The 17,446-nt window shown below is 36.4% G+C and overlaps 1 non-coding gene across 1 annotated transcript; it reads right to left on the reverse strand.

The window, feature by feature from the left end:
• Window positions 1-210: 210 nt before the first annotated feature.
• LOC111767022 (U6 spliceosomal RNA) lies at window positions 211-312 on the reverse strand. The gene has a single exon (XR_002798918.1). It is a non-coding gene; the product is annotated as a U6 spliceosomal RNA (small nuclear RNA).
• Window positions 313-17,446: the final 17,134 nt, after the last annotated feature.

Genomic DNA, 17,446 nt, shown 5'->3' on the forward strand with positions numbered 1-17,446 from the left:
TGGCATCCTTGATGGGGTCCCACAGGTCCCTTAGACTCTCTTCACTCCTTTTTATTCTTCGTTCTTTCTGCTCCTCAACCTGAATCATTTCAATTGTCTTGTTCTTTTGTTCATTGATTCTTTTTTCTGCCACCTCCAAACTGTTGTTGAAACTCTCTAGGGGCATTTTTCATTTCAGTTTTTATATTCTTGAGCTCAAGTATTTCTGTTAAAAATATGGAATTCTTCAGGAATTTACATTTTATTCTCGTGCAGGGGCACTTTAATCTTCTCTTTATTGTTACAATTTTAGTTTATTTGCTGCCAAAGCAAGCACTATCCATATGCTTTCCATCAATTCTTACCAATTAGTCTTGCAAATTTTACCAATGTTTCAGTAGAAATCAGTGTGAAATCAATTCATATACATGCTTCTGCAAATTGTATTTAAATCATTCTTCTTTCAATACATGTGTTTTTAGTTTATTGATTTATTAGTATTCATTATTTATGCTGAATACTAATACTTGTTATATTGATAAGAATTGCAATTTATTCTCCTGAATTATGTCATTGCTATAACTTTGATATGGCATCATCATTCTTTTAATATTAAAAATTATAACAAAATTTTTCATGAGTTTTTTCTATGTTTTCTTCTTCTTCTTTTTATTTATTAGAGAAGTTGTGGGTTTACAGAACAATCATGTTTTAAATACAGGATTCCCATACACCATCCTACTACCACCAACCCACACTGGTGTGTAACATTTGTCACAATTCATGACAGAAATTTTTTGTAATTGTACTATTATATTTTAAACATCATTATCCTTGTCACAATTGATGAAAGATTATTAAAATGTTGCTATTATCCACTGTTCATAGCTTTCGCTAGATGTATCTTCTTCCCATATCCCACCCCATTGTTAACACTCTGTATCAGTGTCACACATTTGGTATAATTAATGAAAGAACATTCTTATACTTGTACTATTAATTATAATCGGTAGGTATATTTGTTTTAATTCATGGAAGAAGTTTCTTATATTTGCACTGTAGTATGTGTCTTTTTAAAAGAATCAGTTTCTACCCAAGATCACAAAGATGTCCTTACATATTTTCTTCTAAAATGTTTGCTATATCATATATCATATTTAGGTCTTCAATTCATGTCAAATTGATTTTACTTTTACAGTGAATTATGACACAGTTCTTAATTTATTTTTCTTTTCATAACTAAAAATGCCATAATAATTTATTCCTTACTCAATTTTCACTGCTACCTCTAATATGTCAGTTTTCCATAAATGTTCACTTTTCTGTTCTGTTTATCCTTGTGGCAATACTATACTGTTGCATTATAATATTGTGATATAAAGGTAGGAAAAGAAATCAATCATCTTCAAATATGCCTTAAGTATGTTTGAATCTCTGCCCTCAATATGATATTAGGATTAGGTTGGTACACATACACACACACACACACAGACATATTAATTTAAGTTATATTGGTAAAATTCACTTATTTAAAATTTACTTCTTATCTATATTCTTCAATAATGCTTTTGGTATATTTTCTGCAAAGATTGCTCATTTATGTTAGATGTATTTCCAGGCAATCATAATTTTTGTTTATGGGATATTTTTCTTTTATAGTTTCTCATTGGATTCTAGCTTTATGTAGGAATAGGTCTTTCAGTACATTCTTATGATTTCTAATCATTTTTCTATTCATTTGTTTATACTCTTTAAAAATGATATTATCTGCAATAAAGTATTTTCTTTCCTTTTCCCCATTGCAGTACATTGGCTAGCATTTCCTGTACAAGTTAGAATATTGGAGATAATTGTCTTTTTCTGACTTAAATGGGAAAGTTTCTAAAGAAATTTCCTTTGTTTCTTAATTAGGTAAGTGTGGATTCACATTTTTCAATGATCATGTGCTTTTCCCACTCATTTGCTTTTTAATGTGGAGTATTCCTTTGATAGCTATTTTCTGTGTTTCTGAGATATCCTCTCCTTTAACAAACTGCACACTTTAGTACAGTCCTGACCTCTATTTGCTAGTACTTTAAAATGGCTTTATTTTAGCTCTAAAACGAGACTTACTTGTCAATTGTTGTTTAATTGTCTTTTCCTAGATTTAAAGAGAGATTGTTTTAGCCTTATATTTTACATTCTGGATTTTAAATGTTTCTTCCCTTTAACTAGTTTTAAAATATAGGAATTATGAATTTCCCTAAGTTAAAGTAAACCTTAATTGTAAGGTTTACTTTGGGGGAGGAAGGGATAAAATTTTAATAGGCCATTTTTCCTTATTTATGTTTTCTATTTCTTCTTCTGTAAGAAAATTAATGTTTTCAGGAAAATGTTTTTTTTTACTTAAATTTTCAAGCTTACCAGCATCTATATCATCTATATTCATAATTTCCTTTTAGTTTAACTGTATGTATTATGTAGTATTATATCCTAGTGTAGATTATTTGTTTCCCCTCCCTTTTTGTAAGCAGTCTATCTTATAAGCAATTCTAAAGATTCAACATTTGTATCTGTTAATTATATTTTCCCTTTAAAAAATTTTTGTCTTATTTCTAATATATTCTTCTTTCTATTTGCTTGGATTTACTCTGCAGTCCTTTTTCTAATATCATGAGCTTAATAATTAGCTCCTTAATTTAAAATTATAAATTTACCTCTGAGCACATCTTTGGCAGGGTCCCACATAATTGTTAAGTAGATTTTTTATTATATTTATGGGGATACTACTTCTTGCAATTTCAATTCTAATGCTTTCCTTACCCCATCAATTTGACTGTATTTTAAGCTTCTAAAAATATATAAGATTAGTTATCTTTTTAATTCTTAATTCTTAATATAAATTTTTATTTCTAGTGACATTGCCTTTGATTTCTAATAAATGCATTGACTTAAATTGCATTTAGACCTGAGGATAGGATCTGTATAATTTATTTGTTGATTATAAGAAATTCATATTTAGCTGGTTATTCTGTATTTTATCTGGCAGCCTTAAATTTATCCAGTATTAAAATTTTTCCGTGCTTCCTATGTATTCTAATCAATCTTGAATCACAAGGAGGAAGACTACTTATAATAGAGCAAATACAGTAGAAGGCATTTGAGATAAGAGAACCCAAATCTTGTTCATATCATTTCAGGCTGCCCCAGACCATCCAGCCATATGAGCTGTAAATCCCTCCCACTATTACAATAATCTGAGATATTTTTCTAATCTTTGCAAATGAAAGCATTTTAACTGACACAGAATAAATGGATCACTTTCTTGTACCTGAACATAAGATATATTTTAGCATATTTGGGAATATGTGGTTGATTACTTTATAAAATAATCACTTTAATATGCCTTTGGTATAAAACTAATTCTGCATGTATTTTGGATTTTAGTTAAGCATAACTTTGCCAAGATCACAGTAAGCAAGAGACAGTAGAGTTCTAAATATAATAGTAAACATTTATATGTCTCAGAATAGGACAGGATAACATGGACAAAGTCTTAAGAAGAAAAGCACTGTTTTCCAGCGTCACTGTACTTCCCTACAGCCAAGTATCTCTGGCTCTTCTGCCCTGTGGGAAGTCTCAGTGTTTTAAAACATAGCAGTAGAGTGGTGGCTGGCACAGAACTCTCCCTGAGAGCTGGTGGTCCATCAGGGGGAGGACATTGAGCCTGGAGCTAGAGAAGTCATTATGGGCATCTACTGTCTCTCCAGCCCCTTTCACCAAAATGCTGGCAAGGGTTTGTACTGGATTTGCCAACACTACCGGGTGCCAGGCAGGGTGAGCCAGCAGCTTGAACTAGCTGGAGAGCAGGCAGGAAAATGTGAGTCCTCAATGAGGTGGAAAGGGTGTTCCTTCAGGGGAAGGTACAGCCTGAGAGCAAGGAACTGAATTTTTGCAACATTAGGAAGAAAAGGATTTGTGCTTGCTATGATAGCTTATAATATGACTATAGAGGGGATTCTAAATGATCTGGTGGTCAAAGTTGCCAGAGAGGAGTAACAACCAGTACGTACTGCCCACTGCAGCATGCTTCACATAAACCCAGCCTTACTGGAAATTAATGTGCTTTTTCCTCTCCAGTTGACTGCTCTTATTTGCCAAGCTACATTTTCTTACTTAAATTGTCTTTACATTATCTTTGCCTTTCTTAATATATTATAACTGTATTATAAATACAACGCTGCATAAATTTAAAATTCTCCGTCAGGTTGTATTTTCCCAAATGGCTGTAATGCTGACTTCCTTCCAACGTGCTCTTTTGCAATGTGGTCTTGCCACCACCCTATCAAGACAGGGAGTCTGTTGGTTACTTCCTCAGGCCTGGGGCTGCTTTGACCAAAAGATGGAAGTGACAACCATGCTTGGTGAGTGATTTCTGAGGCTAGGTCCTAAGAAGCCTGATAGGGCGTCTTCTCAGCTCTTAGCCTGCTCACTCTGGAAACTCCCTTTAGGGACCTGGCCTCCGTGCTATGAGAAGCCTGGCCACTCAGGGGCCATGTGTAGGTGCTCTGGCCGAGAACTGGGAGCCTGCAGTGTACTGGTCAGGTGAGCGAGCCCTCGTGGGCTACCAGCCCAGCCAGGCTCAGGGACAGCTGTAGCCCCAGCCGACATCTGTCCACACTCTCCCAAGAAGCGCCGAGCAAAAATCACATCGCACTGATGATGGTGAAAAAAAACCTATTGGCTACTGAAAGCCCTAGGAATAGTTGACATTTCAGAAATAGTAGGATTAAAGTAAAAAGTTTCTAAATACATGTTTCTTAATTCTGTTTTAATGAAACTATTGGGTGCTTTGAATTAATTTGTACTCATTTTTTGTTATAAAAACAATTTTCACTCTCATCTGTGATAGCTCTGCTCATCCTACCTACACATTTCTGTACGTTTCCTTCTTTTCAGTTGTTGATGTCAAATGCTGGATTATTTCTCTTACCTGATGGAAGTATCTTAAGATGCCACTAAAAATATCTCCTGAAATCTGAAAAGTAGAGGGAAGTACTACCTCCATTTTTAAAACAATAACAACCAAAAAAAAAAAAAAAAAGACAATGTGATTAATATTTTTACTGTTAGGCGAAATAAAAAAAATTATCAACTTCATCATAAGGGAGAAAGAGTGGTGTATTCTTTGTTGATATGAAAGGAGTCTAAGTTACCAGCTTCAGGTGTTGGCATTGTTTTATTTTATCCACTGTAGTTTGCCATATAAAATGATTCATAGGTTTAATCATCATTGGATTGATGTATATATAAAAGATTATTCCTTTATACAAGGTAATTATTCTTAACAGAATATGGTTTTTAAAAATCTGTTTCTCCTCTACTGCATAGTTAATGGCAAACTGACTTGACAATAAAGTTGCATACATGACAAATTTGGTCCCTGATTGCTTGACAGGAGCATATTGGCTGACAGAAGTGTCAAAAGTCTTACTCAAAATATCATATTTTATTTTTAATTACTCATGAAGACCAATGTAAGAGGATATGTCTTATATTAATTTAATCTTCTCTTTTGGAAAGACTTTGTAATAAAATATAAATTTAATCCGAATTGACATATCTGTCTTCAGAAGGTATTTGGCATTAATGGAAATAACTATTTTATTCCTTATCAGAATGCCTGGATAAATTGTGAATTGAGCATAATCTATCACAATGTTATTTTTTTTCAGATATGAGACAAAGAAGCACTATAATGCATTCACTTTCCATTATGCCATTTTCCTCAGACATTTTGCCACATTATGAGCTCCTTGAGGGAAATGATTATCTTTCTTATAAGGAAAAAAATGGGACAGCACCATTTCATTACCTACATTTCAAAAAGTTAAATGACTTAATATGTCTGCCCTGGGAAATCACTGTATTTGCCTGCTTGTTCTTTCACAGGCACTATTATCCTTAGCTGTAACTCATTTTTGAAATGCAAAAATAAGATAGAGTAGTGTTTACCAAATTTAACTCTGCCCATTTCATTGGTTAAAACGAATCCATTGAATATGTACATGGGGATGAAAGTGTCCATTCAGAAAAATAACAAAACAGGTGGGTCCCGCCTAAAGATTTACGTATATACTTAACAGTATTTATCGAGCATGACTTTGAAAGGCTAAAATGTCAGGCTTATCTATGAGAAGCTCTAAACAAATCTACAAACAACAGCAGTAATACTAATGTACAATGAGGGTGAGTTAACGTGAGGTTCTTTTGAATATGAGATCTACTGCATCATGACCTCGTGGATTTAATGCATCGTGATCTAGTAGATTTTGGAACCGAGCAAAACCGGAGTTCCCACCTTGATTCTGGCCCTGTGATGGCAGTCAAGTTACAACCTCAGCCTCCGTTTCATGAATGCCTTGTGGAGCCATCCAGGTTCCGATTTTGGGATTTGACTGCTCACCTTCCCAGCAGCTGAGGTGGTCCAGTGCCTCTTCTCAACTTCCAGTCCTCCCAGGATGTACCTGCATTGAGGAGAGCCACCTTGCCCAAGGCCACACCCTTACCTAGAGATGGACCATGAAAGACAAGGACTTAAAATGCCTGGTTGGCCTCCTGGGTTGTGAAATTGGCACAGTTCATACCTGAAGTGCTAATGGGACCCACGTATGGTGACACAGATGCTGTCAACACTGCATGGAGCCAGAGCAGCAGCAGGTCCAAGCAAAGGGTCAGTAGCCCCATCTCTGGGGCCATATGCCTCATGGTGTTAGAGACATCAGTAGTGACAACAGATACAGTTTGGCATTTCTGGCAAGCTCCAATGGGAAAATCACAGCATAGACCCTGGGGACTCTGGAGCAGGTTATGCCTTCTTCAGAGGAGGATTACACACTGACTAAAAGTGACAAAACCCAAAGCCTGGTTCACAGGGGGGTTGGCTTAGCATAGCCCTGTTTGTGGGTGTTCTTGAAAGACTATGGTGAGAGGAAATCCTCTTGGTGGGCAGAGATTTGGAGGGGTGCACAGTTATTTACTTTGTAAAGAAAGAGAAGTGTCCTTTGTTAGAATGTATGTGGACTTAGGTGCACTGGTGGGAGACTGGGATATTCAGCCAGGGACCTGGGGTGAGAGAGGTTGGAAGACAAGACAGATCATTCTCAGGCAGGGTGGTGGACCTATGGAGGGGGCCCACGATGTGGGCATTATTTTTATTGCATGTCAATGTCCATCAGAGAGCACCCAGTAAGGAAGCAATAATAAACAACCTAGAATTACGAGGCCAATTGATGCATGCCAGCTTCTGCCATTAACCACCACAGTGCTGATATAAGAACACAAGAATGGAGAAGCTGAGCTGGAAGAAATCGAGACCAGGCATGGGCAAATTAGAGTGGCTCCTGGTTAGCAAGACCGATCTAATGACCACTACTCTTGAAGGTCGAATCTGCCTGCAGGAGGTCAACCCTGGACTTCCCGTAGAGCACCATCCATCCAGGAGAAGCAGCCGATTCTTCAAAGCCAGCAGAATACGCTGCACCTCTTCCACCTGAATGGCACAGCAGTTCTTGTTCAGTAGGGCTCCAGCAGCATCCTCATCCAAGGTCTGGCAGCTTTGTATTCACCACACGACAGCAGACTAGGACCTACTTTGTAACAAAGGGAACATGTCGGTGGTCGAAGGGTGTGTCGTTCCTAACACATATCACACCATCCAAAACCTGCTGACCCTCCAGAGTGAGAGGGTAACCTCTTAGAGGTGCAGCTCGAGCCAGACCAAGGTGATGTCATCCTTCAGGCCACACATACTCCTTCAGATAAAGACCATTAGATAATGCTGTGTCCTCCAATAGGTAAAATGTTAATACTCAAGTCCACAACTAGGGCTGGAAGGAGAAGTGGCCCCACACACCAACACTCCCTCTAGCCCGCTCAGCGATGATGTGCTTTCTTTCCCTGCAATCTGGGTTCTGTGGGTTTAGAAGTCCTGCCCCCGAAGAGGAGACACTTCCCAGAGGACAAAGCAGTGACCTCATTCAACTTAAACTGCAGTTGGCTGCGGTGTGTTTAGGCTCCTTGTGTCAGAAGAAGGAAGCATGAGGAATCATCTTCCTGGGGTGAGAGTGGGGGTAGAATCAGCCCTGATCCTGAGGAGGAGGCGGGGACATTTAGCATCTAGGGGACCCACCTGGCCATCCCTTCAGTTTCCACGAGTTCGATTTTTTTGGTAATGGACAGGTGCAGCCGTGGTTGGAGAAAAGAACGACAACCTCTGGACCTCCCAGGATGAAGATCTGGGTGACCCCATCAGGTGGGGAGTCCTCACCTTACAGAGGCTGTAGCCAGATCTGAAGGAGTTCAGAATGGACAATAGAGAAGAGGGGTCATGGGGTGTCAACTGCAGGCTTGAGATCAGCTGCAGGAACAGAGACTGTGGCTTTTAAAGTAACCTTCGTCTCACAGGTTTCTCCCAGAAAGAGAAGTCCATCCATATCCTGAAGGATCACTATGTTATACAGTCTCTAAATTATTCTTTAGCTTCCTTTCGGTTGAAATAGTATACCCACATACTACCCTTTTCAGACACAATCACTTTATAAATCAGCAGTGTTAGTGATACCCACTATAATGTATTACCATCAACTTTATTCATTTCCACACATTTACAATAAACCTTATTATATTTCTACATACATTAAGAATTAGCTCCCATTCTCAACCTTCAATCTATCCCCTAGTTCCTTATACCCTAGAGTTTACCTCCATGAGTTTACTCATCATTTTAGTTCATAATAGGGAGACCATACAATATTTGTCCTTTCATGTTTGGCTTATTTCACTCAACATAATGTCCTCAAGTTTCATCCATGTTGTCATGTGCACCCCAATTTCATTTCTTCTTAAAGCTGAATAATATTCCATCATATGTATATACCACATATTGTCTATCCATTCATGGGTTGATAGACACTTGGATTATTTCCATATTTTAGCATTTGTGAATTTTGCCACTATGAACATCAGTCTGCAAATATTTAGTTTGCATCCTTGCTTTCATTTCTTTTGAATGTATTCCCAATAAGGGTTTTGCTGGATCTTATGATAGTTCTATGTTCAGTTTCTTGAGGGACTAAATGTCTTCCACAGAAGCTGCACCATTCTACATTCCCACCAATAGTGAAGGAGTCTTCCTATTTCTACACATCCTCTCCACCACTTGGAGTTTTCTGGGTTTTATTTTATTTTATTTTTAAATAATTGCCATTCTATAAGGTTGGAAATGATACTCGGCTGGGAGAAAATACACCAAAAGTTACATATTAGCTATATTTAGTAGTAATATTTTGATGATACTCTTTCATAATTTGTAACAAATATTTCACACCAATGCAGGTGTCGAGGGTGGGGAAATAACTGGGAGCTCTGTATGATGATATGCATGTTTGTTTTGTAAGTTCACAACTTTACTATATAACTGTTTATGTATGAATGATAAACTTCAATTTAAAAAAATCTTAAAATTTCTGAAGGATCAACTTACAGAACTTACGTGAAGCAAGTGGATCCCACCAAAGCATGGGAGGCTATTCTGTGACACCCATATCCTTTCAAAACTGGAAATTTAATTCCCAGGCCCTGAGAGGGTGTCAGCTGACAGATTTCAGCTGTCTGTTCTCTCCAGGCATTACCCTCTACTGTCAAGAGCTTCTTCGCGTTCTCAGGGCCCCAGTCGCTGCTTCCTTGAGGGAAGCCCACATCCAGTGACTTGTCAAGGCATTGGTGTAAACAGCCAACCCTGTGGGCTGGGGGTGTGCGTGACGTGGGGTGGTGAGTGATGTGATTGGGTTCGGCGGTGCTGGTCTGTGAGGGGAGTAGGGCGGGGGGTTGGGTTGGACTACTCATGGGACCTGGGAGGAGGGTTGGGGGAAAAGCAGGTGAACTCTCAGGATTTTCAGGTCTGTGGTTAAAACTACAATGTTGGAAATGCTCTTTTGGCAAATACAGCTGGGTGGGGGTTACTGGTATAGGATGTTGGGTATGTGTGTGTGGGAGATATACGGGACAGGGCGCACCTGCGCATACTTCTATGGAATGTGTGTGTTCATCTTGTCATGGCGTGTTATCTCAGTGGGTGGAAAACCAGACAATCAACAAGAAAATATTAAACCCCCATCCCAGGGATGTGCTCAATTAGAAGGACAAGAATCCCTTGATAACATAGCAGTGCCTAATAAAGAAAAAAGACAAATATGGCAAGCCCTCAATGTTATTGCAAGTAACTATGAACTTTATTCTTCAAAATTTGAAACTTAGTGATTACCATAGGTTCTGAGGGAGGGGGAGAGAGGAATAGAATAGATGGAACATAGGGCATTTTTAGGGCATTAGAATTGTTCAGTATGATCTTGCAATAATGAATATAAGCCATTTCAAATTTTGTCAAAAGTATAGTATCCAAAATGTGAACCATAATGTAAACCATTGACCTTCAATATTTGCAAATCAATTGTTACAAATTTACCATCTGCATGTAAACTGTTATTAATAATGGAGAGGGGGGAAAGGGGTGGTGTTGGGTATATGGGAGTCACCTGTACTCTTTATGTGACTTTTCGGTATCCTAGAGCTCCTTTGAAGATAAAATGAAAAAAAAAAAAAAAAAAAAAGACACTGGGGGAATATATGGTAAAAAAAAATGTCACTGTACATACAAGAGAACAGATCTTACAGTGATGAAATACACAATGGTTAAATTTTTAAAAAAATTTTATTATTTCAAGTTGTTTTAATATTGGTTATTTTTTCAATTATTCATTTTCCTCTTAATTTTATTTGGTTATTTTGTTGGCTTCATTTTTTGGAGAGATTTTGGATCACAGAAGGGTCACAACAGTGGCAGGGGAAGGTCACTGGTGCAGGGTGATGTGGGGATGCATGGGAAGAAGTTCACTTGCTGCATGCCTCTAAGAGATATGAATACGATCAAGTGTTCATGGGACATTGTTTCAGTGGGTGGAGATCCACACAATAACCAAAAGAATATTGAATTCTCATCCTGGGGAGTTCTGCTACCTTCTCTAATAGGACAGCAAGAATCCCCCAAGTGAAAGGGCAAGGTCTAGTGAAGGAAGACAGACCATTATGCCAGACCCTTGATATTGATGATTGTACTTATGGATCTTTTCTTGTGAAATTGAAACTTAGCCTAGTACTATATACTGCTTAAGAGTTACCTCCTGAAAACTTTCTTTGTGCTCAGATGTGGCCTCTCTCTAAGTCAAACTCAGCATATAAACCCACAACCTTCCTCCCAGCATGGGACATGACTCCTGGGGATGAGCCTCCCTGGCACTGAGGGATTATTACCAAGCACCAACTAGCAATGCATCTGGAAAAAGACCTTGACTAAAAGGAAGAAATGGTAAATACAAATTAGTGTTTATGGCTAAGAGATTTCAAAGTGAGTTGGGAGGTCATTCCAGAGGTTACACTTAAGCAAGTCTCAGCAGGACCTCATTGACTGCCACAGTAAACAGTGCCTCAAATAGTGGGGATCCTGAGGGCTCTAAGATATCCAGAAACTATATGCAGGGCAGACAGCTCAGAAATTTAGCACCCTGTGAGGTGGTATTACTTTGGAATTTATGCTCCCCAGTGTAACAGAATTGGACTCATTTAGAGGTTCTCTACACATGGCTCTTCTACCCCTTTTATTTGAACTTGCATAATTAGTACTATACTTGATAAATATATGTCCCAGAGACTTAAGTCTTCAGTTCATCCATGTGCCAGTTGAGCCTTGTATTTCAGCAGAGTTGCAACACATATTTTCCAGTTCTTTGAACTCACCCAGAACAACTAACAAGGAGATGATGATGGACAACATCCATCCCAAGGAACAGCTGCAACTGCAAGCAAGATAGTTCCATCTATTTGCCCCATGGGCTCTAAACCCCCTCTCAATTAGAAGCAGAGTGGGCATCACCATCCCCAAATCCTCAAGATTGGGGAATGAACAAAGGACTAAAATAGACTTATTATTCTTCTACTATAGACTTATTATTCTAGCAATGGATGAACTCTTATCATAGATGTAAAGGCAGTGACCACCAGAGATTCTGAAGAATGGGAAGGGAAGAATAAGTATAATATGGGGGCATTTTGGGGACACTGGATTTGTCCTGCATGACATTGCAGTGATAGATACAGGCCATTGTATATTTTGTTATAACTTACAAAAATGTGTGGGACAAAATGTAATGATAATGTAAACTGTAGTCCGTGGTAAATAGCAATGCTTCAGTATGTGTTCAATTGTAACATATGTTCCATACTAATGAAGGATGTTGTTAATGTGGAAAGACTGGGAGGGGGAGGGAGTGGGGCATATGGAAATTCCTTATATTTTTATGTAACTTTTATGTAATCTAAAGCTTCTTTAAAAATAAAAAATAATTATAAAAACAAAAATCATAAAAAATAAATACCCAACCCTGTTCCCTCAACTTGGGATGCTTCTGAATGGCTACTCCAGTTTTCTGAGTTTTCTGCGGTCAGTTGAGGCCAGCAGCCTCAACTGAGTTGAGGCTGAAGCAACCGCTTCAGCCTGACCAACCCTGCCTTCATCCCTCAACACAGCTATTGACTCTCAGGGCTCTCTGGAGTAAAATTTCTGCATGCTAATCTGCATTGCAGAGTCTGCTTCTTGGGGAAGCCAACCAGTGACATGCCATTTGCTAACCATGTATGTGATAAATTATGGCTACCTCTAGGTAATGAAGACTGGAAGAATCTGTGATACAAAGCAGTACAGTAGATCCTTAAAAAATTATTTCCTCTCTGCTTTCTTTTGTGACCGGCTAAAATGACACAGCCTTCACATCAACATTTTTCTATGTCTAACACCACCTTTCCAAAGGTAGAAGTTCAGAAATATCTTGTCCATTTCCAATTCCAGTTCCGTTGTGAGCTCATGCACAAACTTACCTTTGAATAGATTTATGAGTGTTTGCTTGGTTGCTCAAAAAATTTAGTATTATTCCTTTGCTAAATGAGCAATAATAAAGTACATGATTTTCCTTCCTCTTTTGTCCTGTTCTTTTCTAATTGAACTTTATTATTTTTATTTGTACAGGAATTCTGACTTACATGATGTATTTCTCCATATATATAAGTAATATATATACAGATATGTTTAAAACTAAATGACTGATGTTTTCATAAAGCCAGTCATAAACAAAGATGTACTTAGGGATAGGAACGCAAATCATAACATAACATTTGGTTTTGGTTTGAATAGAAATAAGATATTGATACTTAAAACTACAAAATTACGGTAATCACTATGGTTTATTACCAAAATGTTTTATTAAAATAAAATAAAAAACTGCTTTTGAAGATATCTAATGCCTAACTTTAATTTTTAAAAATTAGAAACACAAAATCAAGGGCTACTTAACAATATGTTTTAAAATTTTCCATATGCAGTTTCGATTGCATGCTCTCTGTAAAAGTAATTTGGCTCATTTGGAAATAAATCCTCTAAGAAATTTCCTGTGCAGTTATGAAGGCCAGTTAGGGTTAAGGGCCAGAGTTTGAGAATTTCAGGCAAACATTCCTAACCCCGTTTCCTATAATATTCTCAAACCAAGACTGAGGTCAGCAAGTAGTTTGAAAAATAGCAAGAGATAATCAACTTTCCACTTGATATACAAAATTTTAAAATCAAAGAAAAATTGAGAAAATGAAATTTGGTCTATTATGAAGGAATCAAATTTAATTCCTTTAAAAAATCAAGACATATGTGTCAGAAATTTAAAACCAACCTAAAAAAAAAGGATCAAACATAGAACAGCATGGCAAAACAAATAATAACAGATTTTAAAGATGCAAGGTTTGAAGGTTTGGTTTTGAATACTTGTCTGCTCTGTATCATACAAACTTAGTTCTTGGTAATTCTTTTAACCTCTTTAAGCCTCCATTTCTTCAAACTGATGTTAACACATCCTGCCACAAATGAGCTCTCTGCCCATGAGGAAACCTTTGAAGGTTTCCCCATCTGTAAAAAATCAGAGAATTGAATAAAGGATCTTTCAGTCTAGCGTTTAACATTCCCAATAATTATCTTTCTTACCTTGCAGCCCTGGTTTAAAGATTAGATAAAGAATGCACGTAAAAGTGATTTATAAATGGCAAATGCAATGCAAATAAGTCGTTGAGGAGCATAAAAACTGTTTGTTTTTTAAAATCTACAAATAAATAGAATGACTCAAGGCAGGAAAAGCATAGTAATAAAATTCCATACAAAATAACTGCAAAATGTTGTTAAAAAGAATCCATGAAAATACAACTGCTACATAAGAAAATAAATAAATCAAACATCTCATCCTTACAATGACTTTGTAATAAAAAACAAAAGGAAAGTGTTCACATAAAGTTGACTTCAGGCTGGGGGCTGATAATAACACAGATAAGACAGATTAAGAAAAAAGGAATAAAAGGGTACAGTGGGAGGGAAAATCCACTTAATGGATCTAAGCATCAGACATTTGTCCCCAATAATTTTTACACTGGGAGTGGAGAATTCACTTTAAAATTTTACTCTAGGTTGCTTCTTGAATCTCTTTTTACCTTGTACAGTTCTATCTAAATAGTTAATCATTAAAAATATCCACTTTGTTGTCATTTTATAGGTCAATTCTGATTCATAGAGGCTCTCCTTAAAGATGGAGGTAATTTTTTTTTTCTTTTCCTTTACCCACATACATTCCTAAGAAACCTCTACACATTGTGGATTTTTTACTAATGATTCCAAACTTATCAGTAATTATTTACAAATTGGTGTGTTCGTTTTGCTTTCTTTTCTTAATATTAATGTAAACAGTCTATTTGTGAATGCTCAATAAAATTGTCTGAAATGAACAATTTTTTTCTGAAAAAGCTCCAAATGAAGAAGACAAGAATCCATCTAAGCAAACTTATTATTACTTATTACTTTCAGCGTTCCATAATTTCTTTCTGTATTGTTGGCACACCATTCTCTTTTGATGGCCTTTGGTTACCTGCTAAATAGATTGCCTCTACAAAGAGAAAAAGAGAAATTGTAAATTCCTACAAATTCATTCCCTCTTGGGAGAAAGTCTGTTTTCAAAGGGAATAAGGTAAAGTTCATACTTACCCCCAAAATGTCTGACAAGGCAGCCATTAGTAACCAAGTGCCCTCAGCCTGCTCACATGCCCCTCGCTCAAGGGCTCGAGCGTGTGAAAATGATGAAGGCATAATTCTATTGCAACAAGGTCCTTAGGGAATGCTATTATAAATGTCAAGTTTATTGATGCCCCAGACTTAATAAAGTTTTTCTCTCTTAGTCTTCCAAATATATAAGGAGTCTAGTTTTAGAAAGAAGGCAATATGTGTTCCTGAAAATGAATTATAATGAGAACACATTTTCAAATGTTAAATTCTAAGCCTAATATATTAAAAAGGCATTCTGTCCTGTGTTGCCTGATGATTTTTAGGAATATAAGATGCCAATGTTATATCTTTTAATTTCCTGTATCATATTATCCTTTCAGTAATTTACAATATTACCCTAAAACTACCAGAAATAAATCATGTAAATAATTTCTTCTGATTCTGAAATATTATTCCCGCAGATGGTATGAGGGCTCCAGAGGTGTCATATTCTGAACAATATACTGGAGAAAGGCATCACATTTCTTAACTGTAAATCACTTCAACATCGTAGGTAATACAGAAAAAAGAACAATGAAATCTTCTATCTGTACAGTAGTATTCACATAATAGATCCTGTAACAAGTCAAGCCTGGCAGGAGATAAAGGTGGGGGCTTGCAAAGGGCATTACATTGGAAACTCATATATAAAGCTAAGTAACCAAAAACAACTCCCTTAAGGGTTGACCGAAAGAGCGGAGGTGGGGGTCAGGAGAGGGGATTCCTACCACCCAAACAAAGACGGTAAAGAAATGAAGACATTCCCCTGGGTACTGGGGAAAATAAAATCTCCTTGAGAACTGCTGACTCTCATGTGGGTTTAGGCTAGACTTCATAATTCATTTCCCCAGAACATTACAAGGTGAGAATTAAATTTAAATCTTCCATGGGTTGGTGATGCAAAGGACTACGTAGGGACTAAAATGTCTCCAGGCTAGAGGAATCCATTTTAAACTAACTTCCAAAAAACATCCGTTGCAATAAAAAATTATGAAGCACTTGTGTAATCCAGCCAACATGAGCTAGAGCAGAATAAAAATAATAGTTATTACAAGAATGTGATTGTTGAAATAGTTTGATTTAAAATATGAGGATTATCAGAATGTTTAAAAAAATATATGGGGGTATTCAAAGTATGATAATGAGACAAGAAACTCTAAAATGCAGATGTATGTTTGAATACAATAAAAAGAAATTTAAAAATTGAAAAAAATATAATTATTGAGAAAAGAAACTAAACAGACACAAAATATTATATTAGATACAATTAAAAACAAATATGTGAGCTAGAAGCAGAAGTTTTATAACTGAAGAAATAAATAGGATGTAGCATAGAGAGAGTATGTAAAAAATATGGTTGAGGCACAAATAGACATAAGAAATAGAGAAATTAAGGTCAATATAAGATGAAAGTTTTGCAGAGATATGGGCTTAGAATATTTGAAAACTGATGAAACTTCTAGTTTTTTAATCCAAGAAGTCTAAAACCCCCATGTGAGAAAAATAAGAATAAATCAGCAGTTGGACATATTGTAGAGAACAGCAAAGCACCAAACATCAAAATATCTTACAATCTTACAAACAAAGCAGTTTGCCAACAGGGAATAGCATCTGAAAAAAAAAACAAAAACAAAAACTAGTTGATCATATAGAAAAAATTAATAAAATTAGGTCCCTACCTCATACTATACACAAAAGTAAATTAGGTGGATTAAAACATTAAATGTTACAATTTATAAGAAAATATTAGAGTATCTTTCTGACTTCAGGGAAAGAACCATTTCTTAAATAATCCATACACGCAAGCAAAGAAAAAAATGTAAATTAATAAAGATTAAGTAATCACTGAATTACCATAAAATTAAGAATTCTGTTTGTAAATAGACTCTTCAAGTTCAGAGAAAATATTTACTGGATGTATATTTGAAAAAAGGATTAGTATCCATTATATTAATGAACTCATAATTACATAAAAAATGATAAGTCTAATTGAAAAATGGAAATAAAATGAAAAAAATCTCAGAGACTTGTAAAAGGTGGCCAATAAACAAGCAAACATGCACAACCTCATTATTAAAATCAGAACAATGCAAACTGAATAATCATTTTACACTGATAACATGATTTCTTGATTCAACGCTAGCTCAAAGAATAAATTAACAGGTGAATAACACCTTATAGGAGAAGATTATAAGGATTTATTGAACAGTTAAATATCTAAAATGCAGATACAGTATCTGTGCAAAGGAT

Source organism: Dasypus novemcinctus, chromosome 29 (assembly GCF_030445035.2).
Source record: "Dasypus novemcinctus isolate mDasNov1 chromosome 29, mDasNov1.1.hap2, whole genome shotgun sequence".
NCBI lineage: Eukaryota > Metazoa > Chordata > Mammalia > Cingulata > Dasypodidae > Dasypus > Dasypus novemcinctus.